Here is a 26,579-nt window from a genome sequence, read left to right as displayed (position 1 = left end):
TTCCATCACACCCTTCATCCTCTCTTCTTAGAGAAACAGAACTAGCTTTGTTTTTGTAATAATCACTTGGGCTAAATCACATTTCCAAAGCTTCGAGGTCACAACAACTTCCCCTTTGGGGTTTGATTTAAGTGGCACTTAGGCCCGCTACTGTAGCTAATCACAAGGATTTATAGAGTGCATCACCAAGGGGCCGGACGACCAAGGAATGTTTGCTGGCACCCTGCTGCAGGTGTTAGAAACCTCTTTTCTTTCGTCCTACCTTTCTTTCACCTTGTCTATTATAGCTGCTGATGGAAGGCAGCTGGAAGACCTTGCTTGTTCTCCACTTGTTGGGTTAAAAGTGGGGGTCTGTTGGTGGAACATAATGCTGGCAGCTACCACCTCCTCCTCCTCCTCCTCCTGTCGCCGGTCACTCCCCAGTCTGGAAAGTCCTCCACGTAAAGCTTTCATAATTACATTGATCTTGAGGGGGCCTTTTACGACCTGCTGACGCATTCAATCACATTTCAGCTTGGCCCTTGTTAAGGGCTCCTGTGTTTTGCATATTCCAAGTTCATGTTCAACCATTAGCACTTCTCGTGTTTCTGTTAATTGGGAGTTTTCACATGGCCCTTAAGGAGAGGGGTAAAGGATGAAGGACATAGGGAAGGACAGAAGGAAGAGGCAAACAAGAGGGGGAGGGAGCAGCGTGGATGCAACGAGAGGGGGTTGTTGCTCTGAGAAAGAGAGACTGTCAGAAACTCCAGAGGCATGTACTACAAGATCCAGATGTTGTGACCGCCTAACATACACCCAGCCCCATCACCCTCATGTCCACTGTACATAACCTTAGAGATGGATTACATTGCTTCGTAGGCATTACAGCACTCTTGGACAACGCTTGTGTTAGCACTATTGTCCATGGTGCCTCTCTGTTTTGTTTTCCAGGCTAAATACAGGAAGTCATTATTCGGCTCTGCCTTATCCAAGGAAACATATCTGTTCCCTCGCACCCCTCCCTCCTCCTACCCTCTTTGAATTTCCACCCAAGCAAGTCTTTGGTCTGGTTTGAGTGAATGCAACAGCGGGCCAGAGCTAATGAGCTTGCTGTGATCTAAGAGCAATGCCATCTATAGGCATTCTCTCCGGCCTGTGCTAAATGCCAAACACCTAGCCTGGAAATACACTATATTAGACCCTTATTTGGGGGACTTGAATCTGATTATTTTGGTATTAATAATTGACTAAAGGAAGATTAATTACAATACAAAAGTGTCAATCCAGAAAGAAGTAGTCCCAAGATGGATGATGAGGTTAAATGAAAGTGAGGGGTGACGCAGGAGGTTTGTTCTCAGTCTTAACTCTCGCTCACCTTCCCCATCCTCCTCCTCACTAAGTAACCTTTGGCATGAGAGGTCAGCGGTGTGTTCCAGCACGGTGACCTTTGGTAATGAGAAGGCAGGTTAGTGGGCGACCTGGAAGTGCTTTGTCCGCCTCTCCTGGGAACACAAACAGTGACGGTACTAAGGCACACAGGAACAGCTGCAAGGCCGTCGTCTTGTGTGCTCCTGCATGCTCTGATGCCCATTCGTCATTTCACTGGAAAAACAGAAATATAAACAAAAGACGGATCTCCTAGACTGATTCTCCTCAGGTGTCAGGCCACTACCTTCACAACTTCACAGTTTCTACATGATTTTTAGCTGAATAGATTTAGAGTTGGCTTTGAAAATAGTGTTAATAATTTTTCAGTAATTTTTGGTGATGTGTTTCCTCCTGGCTAACATACCAAGTTAATGTCTTTGTAATCAGTACGCTGCACCTTCCTACTTGCCCCTCTGTTCATCTGGGTAAGATGTTCTACTAGCACTGGAGTAGTTGATCCACCCACAGAAGAAGGAGGTGACAGGTGTGTATGTGGGTGGATGTGCACTTGGACATTTCGGACAAAGTATTTCGACAGTCTGAAAGAGGACGGTTCAGTCAGGCGGCTTTTACACTTTTGAATGGGATTAAAAATTGAGGCTTTCATGCGTCCCTTTTTAACCCCAACGACCTCGTCCTGTGATCATTTAATTTCTTAAATCTGCATTACCATTGCCTGTTTTAGTCCTGCTATTGCCTTTTGCAACTCTCTCTCCATACGCCACTGCTTTCATCACTGCAGATCTCCAATGTTGATATCCCTATGACATCTGATACGGGCTTCATTTTTTTTGGTTGCCTTTTAGAAACCGACTGGCCCTGTATGAGCTCCTGTGTGACTTTCAGAGGCAATTTACATATCTGGCATGAAATCGAACAGCTGAAAAAAGACACAAGTGAAGAGTTGAGTGGGTAGGTGCTTCCTGGCTGCCGTCCATGAAGTACAAAGATTGCTAATCTGCTTGCACGGCCCATTCCATGTTTTTTTTCTTTGACTTTGGAGTACTGAGGAAAAGGGCATCCTTCAATGCTCTTTAAAGTACACATAGTGTTTTAGTATCATGTAAATTCATGACACGTCATTGACCTGCCAGTGGAAAATATCAGGGAGGGCCAGAGAGAAAGGGAGAATGAGCACAAATGGCAAAGCGCCACAATAATTCTTGGCATTGATCCCCTATTAAACAAGCAAAGTTTTCTCAAGGCTGCTTGAGTTTGTGTTGATCCCATCGCAGACAGAGCGTGCTCTGGCTTTTCACGCTTTTCATTTTCTCCTTGAAAGCGATGCAGTTATGAGGCTACTTTGATCCCTTACAATTGGGAGAGACTTCCATTTGTGCGGAATGAGACAGTAAGCCCTTTGCAATCCTATCGGCACAAAATGATCCTCGAAAATGATAAAAGACCAGGGATTAGGGCATGTTCAAAGATAAGTTGGTGTCTTCAGATGAAGTTATCGCCTCGATAGCCATTGATTGGGTGCCGCTTATTATTCAGACAAAACCAACAAGCGATGAGTGATCGGCTTTCATCCATGTTGAGTCTGAGGTCCCTGGAAAATATAGTTTCATGTAAGTGTTTGCATGTATGAATGCTTCATGCCATTACACGTTTGCTACTCGTTCTGAATCAATGGTTAGGAAAGCAGACGACGTACCCTCTGACAAAGAAACATCAGTGTGTAACATGTCTGCAGGACAGTGGCTGACCTGGAGCCAGAGGCACGGGAATAAACCAGACTTCAGTGCTGTCTTGTCTGTCTGGAGATTGCTCTCACTTGGAGGAAATGAGTCTATGATACACAGGCATTGCTCAAATTCCTCCCCTTGTGTCATCGCCGCTAAAGCAAATAGTGGCTTAGGGGAAAGGATTCTGCCACTGAATCAACAGATTGTTTGTGTCTTCACAGGCTCAAAGGGAACATTTTCCGAATTGTGGAAAGGTAGGAATTTGAGGAGCAGTTCCTTTTAGCCTAAGCCTATCATTGTGAAACCAATGACTTGAGTTTCTGATCGGCCCCTTCCAGGGAGTAGTGCTATTTTCAAAGCTTAGTGTCTCTACCTTTTACACTTAAAGTTTTGAAGCGAGCTCTGTGTTGGGAGGGAGGATTTTGGTCTTGAATCTGCAGAATTTGATTGACTCTGTTGGAAACGAGAGCAGACCGTGACTCGAGCCATTGGATTAATTGGTGCACGCATGCTTGACCAGAGCCTACCAGTGACCTGGGGTAGATGGGAATTGTCTGTGAGGTGGTTGTGTGCAAATTAATTAGGGTCAATCTGGGCCTTCCTGGAAGTAAATCAGAGTGGAGGCCAGGGCCTTTCCACAATAACACACTATTTCTTTCATGTAGTAATCAGCACTGAAGAAGTTAGAGGAATAAAGACAGAGAAAATAATCCATAATAATTTCCATCCTTCTCGCCTTCAAATGTTTACACTTCCTTCATTTTACCGCCCTCCACTACAGGCAGCACTTCATCACAAGTACTCTACCCAACATGCTGATGTCCTCCTGCCTTTTAGAAACCATTCATCACCCGTGCAACAGTCGGGAAGACAGGGACGTTTGCCTGGATATTGAATGTAATCTTGAGTACATAGTTTTCTTTTAGCTCACTGTGTTGCGTCAGTGATGTAAAACTAGATTTATTTTTCCGTGAAATACAGGCCACATGGGACACATAGTAAATGCTTGATGTGCGTGGAACATAAAGTCATATCTGAACGGTTTAAAAAAAAAACAGGAAGCATGTTTTTGATTAAAAAGTCATTTTCTATACAAGCTAACATTATATTCTTGCATTTTGTGTGCCAAGAGGCAAACTTGGTGTGGATTTGAGAAGTTGTTTCTCTCAGTGGCATGTTGTCTACGTGTAAATTATTTTATTTTTCTAGTTTGAATAATTAAGTTGTCCACACTTCCAGTGTTTCAGACAGGGAGCCGGGGCAGGAACCTGAAGACATTATGTTTGGTGAAATCGGCCCCTCTGACCTGTGGCTGTTACTCTAAATTGGCTGAAAGTCCCTCCTCTCCTCATATGTCCATATTTCAACTCCCTCTGTGGCTACCACCCTCTTCATCCTGTCCCTATCGACACTCACCTTAGTAATTGGTGATGTGGACCATATGTTGGGTTTGAATGGCCTTCTGTTCTGTTGGGCCATTAGACATTCTCAAGGACATATTATAACCTTGTTATTAGGCTACCTGTACCTTCCTGGACTGGCGTCACAGGCAGGGAGATAAAGTCTCCTAGTTATTTTTCCTCTTATCAAAGCTTCCCATCTCCTCTTCTCTTCCACCTGTCAAATCATCACCTCTCGCCTTCTGTGCAAGTGCAAAATACTCTTCCCTATACTGTGTGAGTGTTCGGTCAGTGTGTGTAATCGTCACCATTAAGTGACCTCCTCAGACCTTATTAACGGGCTGAGCGGACCCAGCAGAGGTGTGACCTTTCAGTCGGAGGGTCGGTGTGTTTAAATAGAGTGGTAGAGGAAAAAGACTAACAGGTTTAGTGTGTGTGTGTGTGTGTCTTTGTGTTTTTTGTTGCTCTGTGTCTGTGCATTGCAGCCACCAGGCTCTGAGGTCTCTTGACAACTTAGTGAACACATTCTCAGTCTTTCTCCTCACTTCTGCCAATTAAAACAGTTTCTCGTCCATCACTTGTTTTGGAGACTAGTCTCTGTGGCTGGAAAGTTTTGAGTTGCTAATTTCCAAAGGATTTTCATGGAAAATTAGCAATAGGTTTTTTTTTTCCCCTCTTAAGAACACAGATGCACCCATTGTCGAAGTCTTGCTTTTAGCATTCTTGCTGCTTCTCCAGGGAACTTTCTTTTTTTAAAGTTGGTCAAAGTCCCAGTCCTGATCCTAATTATGATTCTGCTCTGCCCTGAAAAATCCCAGTGACGGATGAATGTTATCTTTGTATCTCTTTACAGGTTTACCTGTTTTCTGTGAGGAGTTTTGAGAGTCTGAACGCATGAATAGATGCAGAGCATGGTCCTTTGTCATCCTACAGGTAAGACATGTCATACTGTGTTCAGACATCAGGTGTCTAGTCTCTGAGCAAAGCAAAACATCACACAGTACATTTGTTCACACAATCCAATTCAGTCTGAGCTGCTGCCATTCGTTGGTGCAGTTCAATGAACACATCTCTCCGTCGACATAAAAAATGCTATTTAAAGTGCGTGTAAAGCAGCAAAAAAAATGTGTTATGAGTTTGTCACACCACAGTTACATGTATCATTGACCACTGAGCCAAATTTGAAAGATTAAAAAAATTGCTAAGTATATAAAATTAGGTCTCAAAATCATGGAAAAACAAGCACTTCTCTCTGGTGTGAAACGCTGGGGGCGTGTCAGTTAGAGGCACTGGAACCACGCCCACCGCGGGAGGGGAGCCCTCTGTGTACTGCACGAGGACGTAGCCTAGCAACAATGGAAGCTAGTGCTAGCAGCATCGTCTGAAGGACCCAGCACTACCTGTTTGAGCCATCAGAGCCAGAACCTGACTCTGAGTCCGACACTGATAGTGCTCAGCCTCGTTCCTCACAGGCTCCATCAGAATGGTAATTTATTTCCCAGTAATTTAAACCCCAGTCTACATATAATTCCTTGTCATAGCTATATTGGTGCACATAAAATATTACCTGTGGATTATCATTGTGCTGTCAGATGGACTCGCTCAGGGAATCAGGCCAAATCATGTCATGATTAAATGCAATAACATTTGCTAACATTACATGGGCACGATGTAAAATCACTTTCAGGATTTGCACCTTCAGCAAAATGCATTTAATTAAACGAATACAATATTTATAACATAAGCACACACTTACACTGGCGGGCACGTAATGCCGGTGGCGGAGATGAGAGCACCTACTTTCGGCGGGACAGAGAGGATCGGTGGCGGGCACCACTATGTGCCCGCCATCGATCTTCTCCGTCCCCGGCTTGCATCCTCCCGTCCCGCCGAAAGCGGCTGCTACCATCACGGCCACCGGCATTATGTGCCGGCCACCGGCATTATGTGCCCGCCACCGGAGATGAGAGCACCTGCTGTCAGCGGGACAGAGAGGATCGGTGGCGGGCACATCCTCTCCGTCCGCCGACAGCGGCTGCTACCATCACGGCCACCGGCATTACGTGCCCGCCACCGACAGCAGGTGCTCTCTCTCTGGCGGGCACGTAATGCCGGTGGCCGTGCTGTAACTATCGGGGGTAATGTGGACACTGCAGAGACTGGTGTTGGTGGTGATTTTGAACTCTCCACAGTAGCTCCTCTTGACAACATCGATCCACCATTTCCTTAGTTGTCTCGGTAGGAGACTTAAATAGGCTAACTGAGCCGTTACCCTGGCCTGCAAACTGTGGCATCCAGGAAAGATGCATGAGCTACGTGGAGGAGACATGACTGGTTAGCTAGCTGCAGACTAGCATAAGCGATGCTATCCGAGACTCGAGAGCTAGCGGAAAACCACCGAAGCTAATGCACTGAACGTACTTATACCGCTTCCGCAGCAGGGCGGGGTTTATGCTAATCATAGCCGCGTTACGTAACGCGGCTATGATTTCTGACCCGCCCATTAAATCCTGAACACAGAAATGTTGAAATACAGTTTGGCAGCCTAGCTCCATAACTAAATTATAAATGGCTGAATGGCTTTTTACATGTTTTAAGGAAATACATTTATAACCTATTTAATGTGTTTAGAAGAAAATGGCTGAATTTGCTTTACACGGACTTTAATGATTCACATTTAGAGCTAAAGAATTGGTTTTATGTTGGTTTTGATTTATGTATTTGATGGATGATGGATGATGAAGACTACCAATCTTGAAGCCTCGAGTTTGGTATTATTCCATCACCATCTTGTTCTTTCGGAGCCAGAAGTGACCATATTTGGATGAGAGGGTGGAGCTGGGGAGGATATCCTGATTGGATCTCACTATGAACCTGATGACATGCCGTGAACCAGCCACGCCCGAAAGCATTCCCTGCTTTATTGTTCATTTTACTGATATATCTATGATAAGAACTAGATTCTGAACCCAAAGATTGGCACCTATGTTGTCCAATAAGAATTGCTCACCTGTGGCCCACTGAATGTGTGCAGAAGGGTTTCTTTCGTGGGTCCCGACCACAAGTTTCCACTCAGCCCATAGACTTCACATTGAGATGACATCAAAGCATCTACATTAGGTTAATTCTCCAGTCGGTGCCCTTGACCATGTGACACAAACACAGGTTCTTCCTCAGTGGGTCTAACCCAGGGCACAGGGCTTCTGAATGCTTTTATTTACTATCGTCATTTTTTGCTGAAGACGGTCATGATTTTGATGTTGCCGTTTGATGTTGAAATGTCAGTAAGCCTTTGAAGAACGCAGTTATCACAAAGCCATCATGAAATCATCCCGCCCCTTGGCTCAGCACTGTAGAGACTAACTTAGCCGACGGAAGTCAGTATCCCTTAATCGTTGCCCCTTGATCACAAGCAGCCTAATAAAGAAAACATGCAGCAGAGTGGAGAACCGAGCGGCGAAGCAGCCGTTCCTGGTTCTCTTCCTTTCCCCCGTGCCTCCGTCTGGCAAGTTCAGACAAGCCTCCGGTAAAAGGTGAGGATGTTTGTTCTCCACCTTGCTACAGCTGGGTCAGTGAGCAAGGTAAATGTGTTTACCTACGGCTCATGGCTCGCAGTGCCTCCACAGGCCTTTGAGATGGATTCATACTTGGAAAGAAATGGCTTGTATCAGGAAATCATACGTCTCTCAGCAAGCACTTTCTATTGATTATGTGTTCTTATATATATTATTTTACTCTGAAAACATGTTTGTTGGATGATTTATGGTAATAGCAGTGTGTGGGGGTGTACGACTGTTCACAAATTATCCCCACCAAGAAAAATAGTACTAACAGTTCAGGGTGAGCTGTGTCCCTTCGCCTCCTCCAACACATGACTTCATGTTAAAGTATAAATCCAAACTCAGGCAGCAGTGCACGCTCAGGTAATCAGCAGCACACACACACTTCTCTCACTAACCCAATCGCTTTTGACTTGGTTTCAGACACATTTCTCTCTCACACTCACTCAATATGTCTCTCTGGTTCTCTTTGCCCTGACCTGCTGAAAGCCTTTCAGGGCCGCGTCAGTCAGCCAACAGCTCTCTGCTCAGAGGCTCAGCAGGTTCGCGTTGGACGCCGGGCTGTCCTCCCTCCTCATTCCTTCAGATTGGCTGCCTTGTCATGTTGAGGTGTAAGGAACACACACTGATGTGTGTGTGGGCAACAATGCGTAAAATAGATGTATTCAGTGTATGTGGATATGTTTGTGGTTGTATTCCTGTTTGCTCACCTTTTCATGCATGCGTGTATGCACATGAGTGAAGGCTCAACTGCGTAATGTGTGCGTGCCTGGATTCATTTATTATTGTGTGTGATCATTGTGTGTGTGTATAATCATGGGTGAATTTGGAGAGCAGCTAAAAGGAGCAGCTGTGGCTGCTTTGTAACATGGACAGCGTCTGTTGTTGATTCTGCTGGAGGCTACAGAACTGGCCGGCCCAGCCTGTTCTGCCTGCAGCTGCTTGGACTCTCCCTCTAATAGACTTCACCGTCTTTGAAAAGGTCCTGAGAGCCCTAAAGGAAGTAAACACTGACCTTAGTGCGGGGCTAACTCTGCTGAAGCCAGGTCAGAGAGAGGAACTCTGCGCAAATAATAACGGTTAACTATTACATTTTTTTGTTGATGTGGTGCTCAACAGTTCTTGGCTTCGTTTAGACTCTCAGTACATTTTAAATCAACTTTTCCTCTGCATGTGTTCTCCCATTTCAGTGTCATCATTTCCAACAGGAAATTGTGGTCATAGTCAAGTAGACCAAAATTACAGTGATTAACATAGTGGTGGTTGCATGAGGGAAGTAACTTGAGGTAGTTGATAGAAGAGCTAAAAATAATGCGATCATCAACATTATGCAGATATTGGTGGAATAATGAACTTTAATCAGTGCAATGTAAAATGTTTCTTTTCAGTCACAGTGACTCATTCAGCGGGCGGGTTAGACCCTACAGTGTTCTCGTCAATGTTGGCTTTAATGTATTGCAGAAAGATGCGACAGGATAACCAACGCATCAGGCTGCGGCAAAAACAACGCAGTGTTGTCTGATAACACAAAACCTAGCTCAGCTGGCGCCATACAACGTCAATACAAAGCGCTGCGGCGGGCATTCAAAGAGGTGCCTGCTACTTTTTATTTTTCAATCATTGTGACAGAAGATAAAATAGTTGCCGCTGTAAGTTGTGAAATCCTGTCTCGTAGTATTGTAAACCAGGCTACAGTGTTTTGGCTTCTGATAAACCTTTTAAGCGTCATGGATCTATTAATCAAACTACACTTCCTGGATCATGTTTCATTTATCAGTGGTATCCGAAGCAAGATGATCCCATCATCGCAGCCAACTTGGGGCTGGTTTTCGTAATTATATCAGCATCTGTGGTGTTTTTGGTTTGTTTTTTTAACTGTGAAAAGTTATCAGCAGTGCACACATCCAAAACAGTTGGTGCTGCACAGAAGTAAAAGTAAAAAAAAAAAAGTTGGAGTCCGCACACTAGATAATATGAATGTTGCACTCAGTACATATCGATATGAATCTTAATACTTTAATAACCAGATTTAGATCAGTATATGTAAAACAAACCAGAGAACAAATAGGCCAGTATATTGGTATCTTACCAACTCAAATATTATTTTATGGGCCTCAAAAACCCAATTATTGGCTGTTGCTTATCAAACTACTGTAACTTCAGCCCGGTGTTTCATCGACAGCGCTGCTTGCACTTGTGGGACTTGTGTTTCCTGATTGTAACGGATAAAGTGACTGGCTTTTATTTTGTTTCAACTTGTTTCCAACATTTTTTCCCTGATATTGTGATGTGCTGCTCTGATAAAGTATCACAAAGCGTGCTTACAGTGTGTTAGAAAAATCATTGTAGCATGCTGAGATAAGTCAGACACATCTGAGACATCTTGTTTTGTAATCAGTTCAGTTACGAAATGGAAGGAAGATCTTACTCACGTGTCATAAATGCTGATATCGTACATATGCTAATTTTCTGTTGCAATACATTTCTAGGGTGGTCCCTATTTTGGATGAGGCAGCTTGCTTCCACTGTATAGGCAGTACGTAACCTGCCACCTTTCTTAATGTTATAGTTACTTTAATTATGTAATTTTCACTAGATGAAGAATCCGTCCATCACCAAACCACTCTCAGATGGATCACTGAACAATGCACGTACAATTTGCCAACCGAGCCGGAGGGAACGTAAAAAGCATTTTGTGATTTATCCAAATGTTTCTTCGCTTGCCGACTAAAACAAGTCTGCCAGTAACCAGCAACTGATCCTCCCTCCCTGTTCTCCGCTAGCAGCTGTGTTGACTGTCTCGTGCCTGGGAACCCTTGATTACTAGGCTGACTGTACACTTGGGTTGATCCTGGCTGCCAGCTCATTGTGCCTCCCCCTCCAACATACTGCACACCAAACACAGCCTGCTTAACTTTGATCGTGCAGAGTTGTAAATGACTGCTGCTCCATCATCCAAGGCCTCAGGTTATCCAGCAGGCTTTATTAGTCTAATGAATGGTTAGAGGATGTTTATCTATGCTACAGTATGTCTGTCTGAAGACGCCTCCAGCGGCCTTTTCATGTCCAATAACCTCATGTTGGCAGACAATCGCATGTTTTTCGCTTCATTAGAAGCTTCAGCTGTGATGGCTCGGGATGATGTCTTCATTAAAGTTTATGATTTGTTGATTTTAATAATCTGTTGTGTTTCTTGATGTGATGGGGAGGCGTTAGGAAAACACCACTCCTCGATATAACAAGACACAGGTGTAATGAAATGACATCAGTGCATAAGCTCACTTAGGCGGCTCTCCAGCCAAAATATGATTTAACTTGATAAACGTCCACAGTTGGATTTATGATTACCTTGCTTGGTGTAATGAAACCACACGTTAATAACAGGGGACTAATGTGATGGAGGAATGGCTAATGTTGAAAAACTTTGGAATATTTGAATAAAGTCTTGGTTAGTGATCAAGAACAGATGCTTTTAAAACTCACAGTCTTAGTTTTCCAAATATTTTAAACTTGAAATGGACATTATTGCTTTTACCCAACATATTTATCTAATCCTTTCAGTGAATCTACGGCACAGTACTTTATGTAGCTCATGTGAAAAATAAGTACTCATACAAGATGTTGTATCCAGCCAAGTTTTTTGCAGAGGGTTATTATGCACCATAATGGCTCTGTGATACACATTAATGCACACTTTGGCATGATACCAGTGCTCCGGCTGCAGGGAAAGATACGGGCAGGTTTAACAACCTCTCTAGGCTCACTGTCACCTGATTTTACTGTATTTTGGCTGTCGTCCATGGCTCCTTAACTGCCAGCACTGAGTTGTGACTTATAAAAATGAATGAAAAAAAAATGGCCATTTTGGACTGTTGATTTGTTTGGTCACTTTGGTCCAGTGTGAAATATCTCAACAACTATTACATAGATAGACTCGTGTCCCCAGTGGATGCATCCAACTGACTTTAATGATCCACTGGCTGCGAGCGTTGGCATGCTGGCTAAAGGTGTGCCTCCTCACTGGTCTCCTTAGGTTAAATGTCGTCATGTGGATGCCACTTGAAACACATCACCCATCCAAACACTGTTGTGGACCAAGCCTCGTCATTGCGATGATTAGCAGGGATGGTAGTGGCCCCCCTACTGGGACAATATGCACTGATACAGCCGAAAAACTGCTTGAGGAACATAAAAAAGAGCCCAATGCTTGACCTGGCTTCCAAAAGATTTGTCCAAAAAAATAGACAAATCCAACATGCATGTATAATTGCAATCGCACTTTATTCTGTAATTACCACGGGAGCCCCTCGGTCTTGTTACTCAAACTGTCTGGCGGTGCTGCACCGTGCTGCACTCAAAACGTAACCGGTGGGTGTCGCCGGACGATGGAGCAAAACTGTACAAAAACCCCACATATAGATGCTAATTTTGGTATAAAAATTGTATTTGACAGTGTAGCTCATAAACACCCTCCCTCCACCTGAGGTCAGCAAAAACCTAAATCTCTAACTGTCACTCTGTATGGTGTAGTTTCTGCTGCTCTGTGTCCGCTCATAGATCCACTCTATGTAGTTTTACCAGGCTCATGTATAATTCAGCCCGTCGTCTGAGAAACGTTTGCTTTGAATTAACCGACTGTTCATTTCCAAGTCTTTCCCAGACGGGAAACAGATCTTATAACCAGGGAACCGGAGAGGAAATGATAAATGAAGGAAAGGCACGGACACGCAGCTTCAGATCAATGCAAATCTGAGCTCTGTTTATTGTTGTAGGTGCTGAGGTTTTGTCAGAGAAAGACTGGCCTTGATCACAGTAGTAGGAAGCCCAGCCTATACATCTGTGTTTGACACCTGGCTGACCTGCTGTATAGTATGTGTAAGTGTGTACATGAAATATTGTTTCTACAGTAACAGATATCCAAACACATGGATTTTTTTTTAGCCTGTGATTGAAGTTTCCTTTTCCTCCTCACTGACTTGTAGTTGGGAACTTTAATATTGTTCTGCTGGAGATGGTGAGGACGCTTGTGGGGGTTGGTAGGTCTGAATAAGGTCTGTAAGTTTGACCCTGAAGCTCAGGCGAGTGAGGACTTACTAATGTTGTTTCTCACTGGATTTCCCACAGCTCTCCACCAGCAGCAACTCTATTTTCTTTTATTTAATAAGGAAACAAATACTGTTGGTTTGACAAAGACAATTTGAATTTGGCTGCCCCTGAAAAGCTCTGTTTTGTTCTGCCTCGGAAAAAAAAAAAAACCTATTGGGTTTCCTTTGTGGAGAAGTGGGTAAGTAGGGAGATGGAGCCTGCAGGGATGTGTGTATTCATAACACTAGTGCCTCTTTTCTTTTAGGCAGCATTGTCTGGTGTTGTGGATCCTCTTTGCTCTATTGTCTCGTCAGTTCCGCTGGTGGTCTGTCATGTAAACAGCTCTCAAAGGGGAACCTTCTCCACTCTCCTTTTCAAAAGCGCTCTCTTTTTTTCATGGCTCTTTCTGTGGTCGTCTTCTTGACTGTCTGCCGGTCTCCGTCTCTTTTACCCCATCCCCTCTCTCTTCTGTTTCTCCACCTCCATCACACACCCACGCAGACAAACGTCCCGGCTCTAACCATCGCTGGCAGCGGATCTGTCCCAGTGCAGAGCCAAGAGTGTATTGGGGTTTTAGGTGCCAGTGGGGTAGGAAGGACCCTGCTGGCTTGTCAGTGTCTCTGACCCCTCTGTCACAATGGGTCCCTCTCCCCTCCCACTCATTTCCCTGCCAAGCTGGGAAGAGTAAATATTTATCAGCCCCCACAACAATGGCAGGCTCAGAGGAGAAAGAGACTTTGACCAGAGCTCATGCAAGGCCTGTAGGCAACGCTGGTGTCGGCCGGGGCCTAAAGATGGGTTGCAGGAAGATTAAGATGGAGCCTTTGAATATTGTGGAGCGATACATTCCTGAAGTTAGTTGTTAGAGTACATCACCATGACTGTACTGAAATCATACTTTCCACAACCTGTCGTGGCCATGGGAGGGTCTGCTCGAGTCCACGTGACGTAGATTTCTTTGTAAGAGGGTTTACATGTAGTATGCTCGCTGCTGTAGTTGGTGTTACAGTTCTTACACAGTGTTGGGTCTTCAACCACACTACTCATGTGGCTGTAGGGATGGATATGTTGGTTGATCAGTCAGTCCACCACTTTGGTCAAGACTGAAACATTTAAACAAGCATTGTGTGGATTTCCATGAACTTTGGTTCAGACATTGTTGGTGCCCAGAGGACGAATCCTGAAGACCTTTGTTGTCCCCTGACTCTTCATGTGCTGCCACCAGCAGGTCAAAGTGTTCACTTATCCATAGTAATATTGTAACTTCTACAGGATGGATTGGTACAAGATTTTGTACAGACATTCATGATGCCCAGATGATTCGCCCCTACGACTTTGGTGATCCTCTGACTTTTCCTCTACCACCACCATGAAGTTGATATTGTGGTTATGAGTGAAATATGTCTTAGATTTGATTTTCATGAAATCTGGTTCAGACATGTATGCTCCCTTCAGGACTAAATTATAATATCGTTGGTGAAACCTTAAGCTTTATATGGATTTACCCACTTGTTTGCTCTCTTGGATGAATTTCTTATCACTGATCATACCATTATTCAGATTGCACATGAAACAGTTTGTCGCTTTGAGCATTTTGCTTGATAAACAACAAACACATAGTAGCTATAATGCAAACTCTTTATTTGATGGACTGTCTCTTTTCCCTGCCCTTGAGTTTCTCTCTGTCCGTCCTCTCCTCTGGAGTATGATTAGTGTCTATTAGATTGCGCCACAGTACATTACAATTAATAGCCACGTGTTGAAGAGAGGTCCTGGCTGTAGCTGCATGGAAACAGACGCTGCTGAAGAGGGTCATTGTTCCCTGCATCACGTGCCACCGCTCTCCGAGTGACATTAACGGCCTGAAGGCCTGGTGACTGCTGCAGAGGCGGGCAGATGGATGGACCCTGCTTTGGTGAACAATACAAGTACACAGAGAGAATTGTATCTTCCTTGGCGGCTCTTAGTTTACTTGGGCAGGCTGCTCAAGTACGTATGGGAAACAATGCAGCGACAGTCTTTTGACCGGAGGTGTATCCTCCATGAAAGTTTGCAAGGCATGCTTGAAGGAATGACACCAGAAATAATTTCGACACAACAAAAGCAACTCAAGCTCTGGCTCCACTAAAACCTGAAGCCTCGCTATATAAAAGGAAGAAGATGTGCCCTAAATCAAAAGATGCATGAAGCAATCTGTATTGAGTCAGTGCAGGCACAGACTTGATTAATCCGGGGAGGACATGTGAGAATCATTCTTCCCCATCGGCTTGAAAAGTTACAGGTTGCTATGGAGACGGTACTAACAATTTAGCACGAATGGAAAATCGGAAATTAACAAATGCATTGGTAAAATGGTCTTGGCACATTGTGAATAAAAGTGAAGCATTTAAGCACAATATGGAAAACATCAATGACAGTGTTGACAGATGGTTGAGCATTTAGAGATCAGATTGGAAGGACGTTTGTTTTAGGGACGCACGATGTGGATTTTTTCAGCCGATACCGATAACCGATAATTACCTGCTTCTCACTGCCGATGCCGATAATAATTTCACATTTTAGTTTTTTAAAAATAAGTTCATAACCTGTAGTTTATGGACCCCTGAGGGTAAACAGGCTCAGATGTAGCAGGCAAAGATGGATGATGGAAGATTTATTGTGTTAAGATCTCGTCTTCTTCTGAACTTAAAAAAACAACGGCCACGCCAGAGACGACATGTGTGGCTCGGGTCTACATTGCGTGGCTCTACATTGCGTGGCTCTGCACAGGTGCAGCAGCTCTACGTCATGAACGCGACATCGGCATCGTCCTTCCTGTTCTTCTTAAAGCAGTTTGGCTTTGTATTATTATCGGTTCTATTTATCGGCTAAAATGTCTTTATCTGCCGAGAACCATAATGTACATTTTCCATTATCAGGCAGATCATTTATCACATAAAACAAACATACAAAAACTCCCCCTCACAAATCTCCATGTGATGATGTGACCCACTCGCAGGCAGTGCTTCACGAGGTGAGTTATCCTGCGGCCACAGGCAGGACTCATTTTTTGTTGCCGTGTTAGCTGTGAAACACACCGATTTCGATTTCAGCCAATTCAAGACTTGGCAGTGCTGGATCCACAACAATCCCACAGCTACAGATACCGTTGGTGTACCTCTGGTCCTCCCATTATTATTCCTTGTGGGGGAGGCCCATTGACCCTGAGCATGATGTAATTCCATAAGCCTGTCACTAATAATTTCCCCCTCATTTTTAATGACTCTAAGATTAATGCCAGACTGAGACTGGGCCCCAGTCATTTCAGGGTGTGGAGTTTTTTCCCCCCTCGTCTGCTTTTACAGCAATTTTACACTGTTTATAAATATTTATGGACGTATACAGACAGCTAATAAAGTCAGCATTGGTGAAAGGAAACCAGACAACTTTCCACTTATTTTCATTTTTTGAGCATTACTGTTCCTCTCTGGCACCCGGCTTCCCTGTGCCAAAATGCTGTACCCACCATTTGACTCATAATAATAACAGCTTGTTTTCTCACAGAAGAAAGAGAAGAAAAATGGCAAAAAGACCTTTGGTCCAATGAGGTGTTCATGTACATGCCTGCCGAGGACAAACATACCCTCATGTGTCCACAGTTAATGTCTCCTGTGCGAGTGATGGCACGGACGGACAGGGCTGAGGGATATCACACCGACAGACCCGTACATGCCCGCACGTCTGCACACAGCCTCACACACGTACACTGTGTCACACACACCTGTGCACACACAGGCACCTGTCGGCCCTTTCTTCCCTCGTGGGACTGTATCAGCTTTCTGTTTGATGTGCGGTTTGTTTTTGGTTGTCGAGGCTCGGTGGCGGCGGAGGAGTCAGATGCTGCGTGAAGTGGACGAGCTGTCAGGAGGAGAAAGGGGCGCCGATATTGTTTCACTGCGGTTTGTTTATTTTTGAAGATGAGCAGAGAAATTTCATGAAGTAAGGTTCAGGAATGAGAAAACTGCTGCCACTCTCTTTTTCTTTCATATAGTCCGTCTCTTCTTCCTTACTGCACTCAGTCTACAGTATCGAACCACTGTGTGTGTGTGTGTGTGTGTGAGACAGACACGAGGACTTATATCAGATTATTTCTAGGGTCCATTTGTCAAAGAGCACATTTATCATGAAGTCCACTGGTGTCAGACCTGCTGCTTTCCCACCACGTCTCTATTACGCTGTGCTGGTACTCGCTTTGACACTCAACACCTGACCCGACACACACACACACACACACACACACACACACACACACACACACACACACACACACACACACACACAGCCAGAGACCCAGACGTAAAAGATAAATTAATTCAGATAAATGACCCCGACTGAGAGACAGTTCACAGTCCCAACCCTGAAAGTCGAGATGAATTCTCTACATTCCTTCTTTTGTTTTAAAGTTGTTTTGTCATTTTCCCCTTTTCTTCTTTGCCTTGCTTTACTGTGATCTGCGTCTGGACCCGACACACCTCGCAGGCTAAATTGTTATCAGTCCCTGCAGTGTATTTCAATAATGAGACGAGATTCCATCGTGTCTATTTACATCATTCATATTGTGCGTTAATTATCATGAGCCAGAGCCATGAAGACATCTTTCAGCTGCTGCTCAGACAGACCGGCTGGTGTCTGACCTACCTGTGAAAACATTTAGTCATCTTGAACATTTATGAGTGAGTTTGGTCGTCGTAATTTTTGCGCATTACTTATCTGAATTAAAAATCCAGTGTTATATATATAATGTTTAATATTTTATATCGTATATCCAGTGAGACGAGTCTCTCTTAACTCTGATTGTGAAAAATGAAGAGATGAAGAGAGAGGAAGTGTGAGACAGAGGGAGAGATGCAGAGGCAAGGTTATGAGAGGGATGTGAAATGAACATTGTGTTAGAGTGTGTGTGTGTGTGTGTGTGTGTGTGTGTGTGTGTGTGTGTGTGTGTGTGTGTGTGTGTGTGTGTGTGTGTGTGTGTGTGTGTGTGTGTGTGTGTGTGTGTGTGTGTGTGTGTGTGTGTGTGTGTGTGTGTGGAGAGCAGAGCAGCTGCAGAGGCCCTGGTTCCCGTCTTGCTGGCGCACACCTCTCCGCAGGGAGCGGGACGGGCTCCAAGTGCCCTGAGCTCGGCTCTAACAGCCCCCAGACCCAGAGACAGCACGCACGCACGCACACACACACACACACACACACGCACACACACATTAATATACACTCTAAGTTACTTGTATACAGTTAGGTCCGGAAATATTTGGACAGTGACACAATTTTCATACTCTCGGCTCTGTATGCCAGCACAATGGATTTGAAATGAAACAATCAGTTGGATTTTCAGTGTGATTGAAGTGCAGAGTTTAACTACACACAGTCACAGCTGGACAAATTAACATAATCATCATTAAAATGTTCATTTTTGATATTTAGTGGAGAATCCTTTACAGATAATGAAATGAATGATGATGCCTGAAACCTGGAGCTCATTGCTCTTTACTGCAGCTTTCTTCAGCTGCTGTTTGTTCGTGGGTCTTTTTGCCTGTAGTCTCTCTTCAGCAAATGAAGTATATGCTCGATTGGCTTAAGATCAGGTGATTGACTTTGCTATTTCTCATCTGTGTGGTGAAGTGCCATCACAGCCTCTCTGGACTTGGCTGAATCTGCGCAGAATCTCTGCTTCTGTCGCATCCTGAATAAATACTGACCCAGTGTTGTTGGAAGCCCATGCCCGTCCCATCACGCCGCCTCCACCCTGTTTTACAGATGACGCGCGATGCTTTGGATCATACATCCTTCCAAACCTTCATTCGGGTACAGGCTGATCTAATCTGTCCGAAGATTGCTGGTCCAGAACTGGGCTGGGCTGGTGTTTTGCTTAATCTTATCAATGATTTGCTCTTGTGAGGTCTGTGAAGATCTGTGCTCTCTGAACATGGTAGACTTGGTTCAATCCGATTTCCAATTTTTACCCCATCCCTCATTTTCGAGTGCCCCCTTGCCCCTCAGGACAGTAACAACGGGAATCTCTCCTGAAGAAATGAGACAATCCTTCATAAGTCATCAGTTGTCATCGATGGCATTTATGTAGACAGATGCTACTGGAGATGAGAAAAGCATGGATGCAGTTTTACTGCGCTGAGTTGAGCCGAGCAGCACCGAATGACTAAATAACGGGGGGAATAACTTCTTCTATTGTGAAGAAGTTATAGGAAATGAAACGTGTTGTAACTGAATTTGCGGAGGATTTTTTGTGTTGCTGAGCTCACTCGTGTGTTTTTTTTTTCTCAGAATCTACCAAACTGTTGATTTAGCCACTCCCAATGCTCCAACCATCTCTCTGATGATTTTTGGTTTTTGCAGCTGAGAACTGCAGAGACATGTCAGACCTTTACCTGCTTAAGAGATGAAGAAATGACAAAGGAACAGCCCACACCTGTACATGAAATAGCGTTCGAGCCCTGTCACTTACTTGTTTTTTGGCCTTATCCCTTCTCTACTTTACCATCTGTGGCCCACTGCATGAACAGTGTAACAACAGGGAAGAAATGACAAAACCGGTAGAATGTATCTACACAAAAGTGTAGATGATGTATAAATTATGCATCTAACATGCATTTAGAGCAGCTATCTGGAGCCAGAAAGCCTTTTTAGTGAGTCTAATTGACCCCCCCCAACCCTCAGAGGGCCCTCCAAGCGCCCACTTGTACTTCAGTGAGATGACACAGGATGAAGTCACTCCATGTGCCTTGGCATCAACATCTTTGTTTCAGCGACTGTGGTGATGTGCCAAGGGCTATGTTCTCACAGCACAGCGTCCTGCCCAGTCCTCTGTGAGAGGGACATGGCCATGAAAACTCAAGCATCCTCTGCGTAGAACAACAAATTGCCATGTAGGACACAGCGTGCCAAACTCAGACAGGGCAGGAAACTCGTCGTCCAGAAGGGACATTGCACAACTCAACTATATTACCGGCCAACTTGTGACTGTGGGTGTGACTGGACACTGATGGTTGCACTTTGATGGGTGGTTGAAGGCTTGAGTTCTGATCATTTGTTTATCCGGTTTCAATTTGGTAAAAATATTGGGATTCATTTATCTTATTTAATCTTCTGTAAGTAACGAACATTCAGCTGGTCTTTTAACTTTATTGCAAATTCATATTGTTTGATGGTGGAAGTGCCCCACCTCGCCTGAAATTAAGGGCAATTCGTACATCAGAAGAATATGTTTCATATGAAGTTTTATTAAAGCAGCTACAAGAAACTTTGTTTTTGTTGAGCAGCTGTGGACAAACCAGTAAGAGCGCCTCTGCTTTCCTGTGATAACGATCTTGTTCTGGCTAGCATGTGCATTTTTTGGGAGGAAAGTGAAAGAGAGACGCGACGGCCGTGGACGGAGACGTTGTGGTTGTCCCTCCACCCCATCTCATGAACACTGTACCTTTAGAGACTCAGTGAGGGAGTTTCTTCAAATTTGGTGCAAACATTTTTGGCCATATCTCAAAAATCATACGATAATCACATTCAAATTTTATACAAATGTCTAAAAGGATAAACTTGTGACGTTATGAACAGACTCTGAAGCTAATAGTGGACCCGACATTGTTGCAGAAATTCTTTTGGTACCGACAGTAGAAACAATATTGTGTAGCGCAAACCAAAGCAGATAATACGGTACTGTTTGGAAACCGACAGTTTGAGTTGGACGTGTAAAACAGTAAAAAGACACCTGAGGTCTTTTAGTCATGTGCAGTGGTTACAGCTGGGCTGAACAAAATACCAACAGCCCACAAAACAGCGGAAAACGTGTGATGAACGTCCTGCGGAGTAAAGTTTAGCTCGTATATTAAGCTCATCTGTCTGCGATAAGATCGGCAACATGGAGATCCTCGGAGCTCAGATGATGATGATTGAGATGGACAGAAAGCTTTGAAGTGGCTGGAAGTCACGGACGATCTGCGGACCGGCCCTGTCTGCACTCCAGCTGCTGAATGTGGCGACACTTCAGCGACGCTTCAGCTTCAATATTTCTCGTATGTCTGGAGTTTTATTTGGAGAAAGAAAGGGAGAGTGTTGTCTCCTCTCCCCGTCTTCCTCTCCGACACTCCCTCCCTCATCCGTCCCCCTCACCCGAGTGCCCTTTCCATCCTTCTTTCTCACAGCTTGTTCCCCTCAACCTTCGTTCTGTCCTTCCTCACGTCTCCATTTCTATCTCAGTATGTCTAAAAGTTTATGACAGCAGGATGTGATCTCACACCTCCCCCAACATTTTCAACCACACAATAAAATGTCATCATTTTTTTCCTTTTTCCTCCCCGAGGCTATCTCGTCCCCCAGCCTCAGAGGCCTCCAGAGAAATTTGACACACAGATGCGATCCTTCAAGTTTTATCACAGTTTTCCTTCAGACCCATTTTTGCTCCGTACTCTTTGCCCCAGTATCCAGGCCTTTGTTTGAGGTCCTGAAATGTAATTTTAAATCAAATCAAGAATATGTTTTCTTACGTTTCCTTTGTGTTTCCGTGTTCATCTGTGTGAAGAAGGCTATTTAAACGCTGTATGTTTTATATTTTTACCTCACCTTTTTCTCTGTGATTGTAAGTATTAAAACATATTTGGGCTTGAGACATCGGTCCTGACAAATAATGGATCAATTCTGGAGAAGTGAAACATCAGTCAAAAATCGTTTTCCTTCTCTGAGTAATAACTTAACAGTCATATGTAAACACACAGCCATTAAATACATATTGATATCATCAATGTGATTATTTTTGGGACAAGGATAACATATGTGTTGTGTGTTGCCATAAACCAAAGGACTCAATAGCACAAAACTCTCATTATTTCTGTGCATGTTGGGGTTTGGTTTGTCTGAATTGAGGGTCTAAAGATAAAGTTGCTGTTCTCTTTCAGCATATCTGTGATTTGTGATATTGGGCTTTAGATAAAGTTGACTTGACTTAACTTCCTCCCCAGAGGTCGGGACACACACACATTGTTTGTTGAGTCGGGGCTGCAGAAGTGCTGAGTGTAAAAAGGCTTCTGGCTCTGTGTATGTTTGGGCAGTTCGTCAAAGGCTGCTCTCCTTATGAGCAAACGTTAACTCTGGTCCCCTCTCTTCCATTAATTCACACACACAAACATCTGTCCACCAAATTCCTCCTGAACAGTCCTGTGAATTGTCCGTCTCTGTCTTCTTTGCATGTCTGTCCATCTGCCTCCATCTCGCCCTCCCTCCCTCTGACGCTCCCTTCTTCCGCTCTGCATAACTTCCCTGTTGCCCTGTTTGTGTCCGAGATCAAACCAGGACTCTGTTCAAACACATTAAGATCTCTTTTCTCACTCTGCTCTACAGACTCTTCTTCTGCTCCCTCTCAGCTCCCCCACCATCCTTCTCCCTCTGAAGGACAACAGAAAGGAGAGTTTTGATTCAACTGTGTCTTTTCCCAGACGAGGAAGTTGCTCAGGCACTTGAGTGAAGGGAAGAGGGAGCTGTGGAGTGGAGGGCCAAGAAAGACGGGGTCATCTGTGTTGACCAACGACAAAGGCTGCTCCAAAGCCCCTGACACCATGTGAAATCCTCAGGAAAAACAGCCGTAATTAGAAGGCTGGGCCTAGTTTTGTGCCAAAAGTGTGCATGTTTAATGTGATAAAGCAACAGCAGTAAAACAACAGGCCTCTTTTTTCTCATTTTCAAACATTCTCTTGTTCTTCTGCCAGATAATTGCAGCTGGTCGGTATCGATTCTGCATCCAATTTAAAAACTGGATGGTACGTTTGGTCCGAGGCTAATGGCGAAACAAATACTAATACTGAGCTTAAAGGCAAAATTTACACAGAATCTGTTTTCATCTTAAAAATCAAGTATCTCTGTGAGCGGTGCTGATCCACTTTTTCAGAACTAAAACTTTTTTATCTTCAGCTGAGGGAGAGAGTTTTCCAGACACAGTCTGCAGCCGTTTTCACATATGAACTCAACGTCCGGACCCAATTCTTTGGAAATTGTCCGGAGTTTCCCTTTCACGCAGTTGTGTAGCACACAACAGGAGACTGTCCATGTCAGACGTGTTCTCACCTACTGGAAATATCCTGTTTGGTTTTAGGCAAAGGGTGGCGAGGAGGAGGAAGAGGAGGAGGACTCATCCATAATGGTGTTTGGATGTATCCGCAATATCAGTGAAAGAGTAGAAAGCAACGTACCGGCAGGCAGAGAAGAACAGGAAGTAGGTAAACTCAACATCAGCACGCTTACCTGCTAGCTGCAAATTGTCCTGCTCTCAGGCGTGGGCTCGATCAGGCATGATGCAGACTTTGTACTGGGGCGCTGGCAGGGTGATAAATTGACGTGCTGGTCGCGGCTCTAGAGATGGATGGGCCATCACATTTGATACAAACATTTATGGCGGCCAGATGATGTGTGGTCTAAACTACTGGATGGAGTTCTGTGAAACATTCATGTTCCCTCAAGATGAACTGTATAACTATGGGGATCCATTAACCTTTCATCTAGCGCCATCATCAGTTCAGGACTTTAATTTGTTTCTTTAACCTCTTGTGTTTGATTAAAACCTTAATGACAGTCCCGCCTGAGTTAATGAACACGGGCATGTTGTCGTCATTGTGAGCATGCTGACATTAGCGTTTAGCTCAGAGTGTACAGCCTGCTAGCTCTCTAACATCCATTCGTTTGATTGTCTCATGATCCCCTTAGAGAGGTCCTGACCCCCATGTTGGAGCCTTCTTTCTTACCTCTGTGGTAATGATACGTAAAAAACACTTGAGTACCAACTTATGATGGAAACATGAACTGTGTAGGAGATCTTATCTTTGATTACTTATGCAGTCGTTTGTTTGTCCCCGCTGGATAGATTCAGTGTTCCAGTTAGCTTTTGGGTTAGCAGTGATACTGACAGCATTAAACAGGCCAGGTGATGTAAGGGACAGCCTTTTGGCTCCGCTTCGGTTTATTTGGCAGATTAAAATATTTTCATTATCAACAAATCAACAAGTGTCGTCGTCGTGGGGTTTTGCACCTGCCAGACATTGTGATTCAGACACGTACATGTGATGTCATTCACACCTTTGGGCTGGCAGTCAACACCTCGGAGAAGAATGTTGACTAGAAGTGCAGCTGAAGTCTGCCAGTCTCCTCTGAGCCAAGTGCTTTCTCTTCTTCATGTTTTTCCTTCATACTCGTGTGTCATTTTCTTTTATCTCTGTGGTGTGAATGCAAGGAAATAATAAGAAGCAGACATCTGGATACAGATGTGTCTCTGCAACAGCGCTCTTACAAACTAATCTGTTAGAGTACTCGGATTACATTGTTGTTGTTGTTGTAGCGAGTAAAGTAACACGTTAGTTCTGCAATTCAAGTAATCCGTTATGTAGTTAGTTTCTGTTAAAGTAATCTGTTACTGGAGGGAATTGCTTGAGTCAATTGCCAGGCGTCACTACATCACTGTGCTTCAAAGACCACTTATGTCATGAGGGGCACAAGTGAGTTTCACTTTGCAGCTCACTGGTGTGACTGGGCCCTGAGATGGGATTTCACTGCCCCATTTTCAGAAACGTAAACAGTCAAAGAACTTGTGGATGTTCGACTCCTGTCTGCTTCATAAAGTCTAAAAGTCATTCCTCTCACATGGAGGGTTAAATAAAAGTGGAGGGTGATACACAGCTAAGCCGATCCAAAGGTCAGCATTTCTGCAAACCACTGATATGTACACATTTGTGCGTGTTATACACACCATACTGCGTTCATATCACATTTACATTACATGTTTATAGCCTGACTTTCATATCAGTAGGTGGAGGGGTGATGGTGGGGCTGGCAGCATAGTTAGACTGCTTTGGACCATGTCTGTATACACACACACTCAAAGGTACAGCTGACTCAGAGCGGCTGCTCTACTTGGAAACGTAACAAAGAAAGTGTACATTAGAAAAGTTAGTGGAATAGACCGTCGACCAGTAAAACGTGCACATGTGCGTGACACATGGCTCCTCGTGAGTGCTGAATCAAACGTTCATCATGCATTTTACATCACATTACATTAATATTTATAGTTCTTCGTCAGATTTACAGTAGAGAGCTGAAAGTAAATATTATAAATACAGTATAACACACACAGGGCCTCCTGTTCCTACATTTGATTGTAGGGTAACTCAGACATGAGCTCTTTTGGGTTTCAGCCATTCCTCAGCCCCCCTGGGTCCTTCTGGGCAGACGTCAGGGGGCTCATTGCTAATCGGGTGGGAGATGTCCGTCTTCACCGCCAAGGTGTCGAAGGGATAGAGTTTCCCTGGTTTCCGCATCTCAGACCTACAGAAGCCGGCGAGCAGTGAGAGCAGAGCGCCTGTGTGCTCCCCCCCCTCCTCTGTTTCTGATTCATTCAATCAGTTACATTATCACCTTTTTCTTTTCTCTGTGTTTGTTCCTTCTTTCCACTTGAGAAATCTTCACTTCACCTTTTTAATGCACTCTTTCAGTGCTCCCTTCTTCTTTCACGGTCCCCCCTCTCTCCTCCTCTTTCTCGTTAGCCAGACATTATCACATGCAGGGGTAGCTGCAATGCTCTGAGGGCTTCTAGGATTACCTGCTGCCTTCCTGCATTTATGTCGAAACACATTACGATCCAGCATCTGCACGCTCTGCCATTAGATCACTGTTAATGTGCTTTCAAATCACACAACGAGTCGGATCATGTTTAAACTTACAGGACTGAGCCTTTTGTGGAGAGTCTTTTTTTTTTGCCCTCCCCTGTTTTCTCCTTCTTCTTTTTTTTTTTTTTTTGTGCAGCTGTTTGAGGTTTTATGCCCGTCTCTCTCTCTCTATGTTGAGAAAACAACAATTTTCAGTTTGGGCTGCGTGTCTTTCCTGTGTGCCACATTTGCTCCAGTTGAGAAATCCACAATGAAAGGGACCGAGAGTTATTCTAACCCCAAAATTTGGAATTAGCCTCGGAAAAATGATTTTACAGGAAGCTCCAAGGCGCATTAAACATTATTTTTGACATGCCATGCAAAAGCCCTTCAACGGTTTCGAAACATCTATCCCTCTCTCCCTTATTTAGTTGTCCTCCCTCCGTTTTTTTGTTGTCCGCTAAACCTGTCACTTTGATGAGTTGTGTGCAATCATCCTAGGGGCCGTTGGGCTTTCACCGGGGCCTCCCTCCTTCCTGGTACAGTGCAACCTTTGATGTGGTTCCTTTTTCAGCTCCATGCGGGCAGACCTCGGCTCTGGCTAGCTGAACCCAAACTCAGCTTCTCTATTGCGTTTTAACACCACATATCAACCGAATGTTGATCTTGGTGGAGGTAACAAGCTGGATACTGGTGTTAGTGCTGAAAAGCCTTTTGTGTTGTTATTTCGGAGGAAGGCATCTTTGTCCTAAGCTGACCGGCCGCATGACCACC

General features: G+C 44.3%; 1 protein-coding gene across 7 annotated transcripts in view; it reads left to right on the top strand.

Moving 5' to 3' along the window:
• The window catches only part of disp1 (dispatched homolog 1), a 75,332-nt gene that overhangs the window by 15,499 nt on the left and 33,254 nt on the right, over positions 1-26,579 (top strand). For 4 of the 7 annotated variants that reach the window (XM_084377425.1, XM_084377424.1, XM_084377428.1 and 1 more), the window contains exon 3: positions 5,349-5,428. The exons of 1 other annotated variant lie outside the window; for it this stretch is intronic. The gene's annotated coding sequence lies outside the window, so the exon portion shown is untranslated. Of the gene's footprint in view, positions 1-5,348; positions 5,429-23,266; positions 23,391-26,579 lie in introns of all 7 variants that reach the window. 2 more of the 7 variants (XM_084377426.1, XM_084377427.1) reach the window with 2 other exon arrangements.

This window comes from Pagrus pagrus (assembly GCF_965226575.1).
Source record: "Pagrus pagrus genome assembly, chromosome: 16".
NCBI classification, from domain to species: Eukaryota; Metazoa; Chordata; class Actinopteri; order Spariformes; family Sparidae; genus Pagrus; species Pagrus pagrus.
The sequence above is the reverse complement of the archived record's forward strand: the minus strand, read 5'-3'. Positions and strand labels throughout refer to the sequence as shown.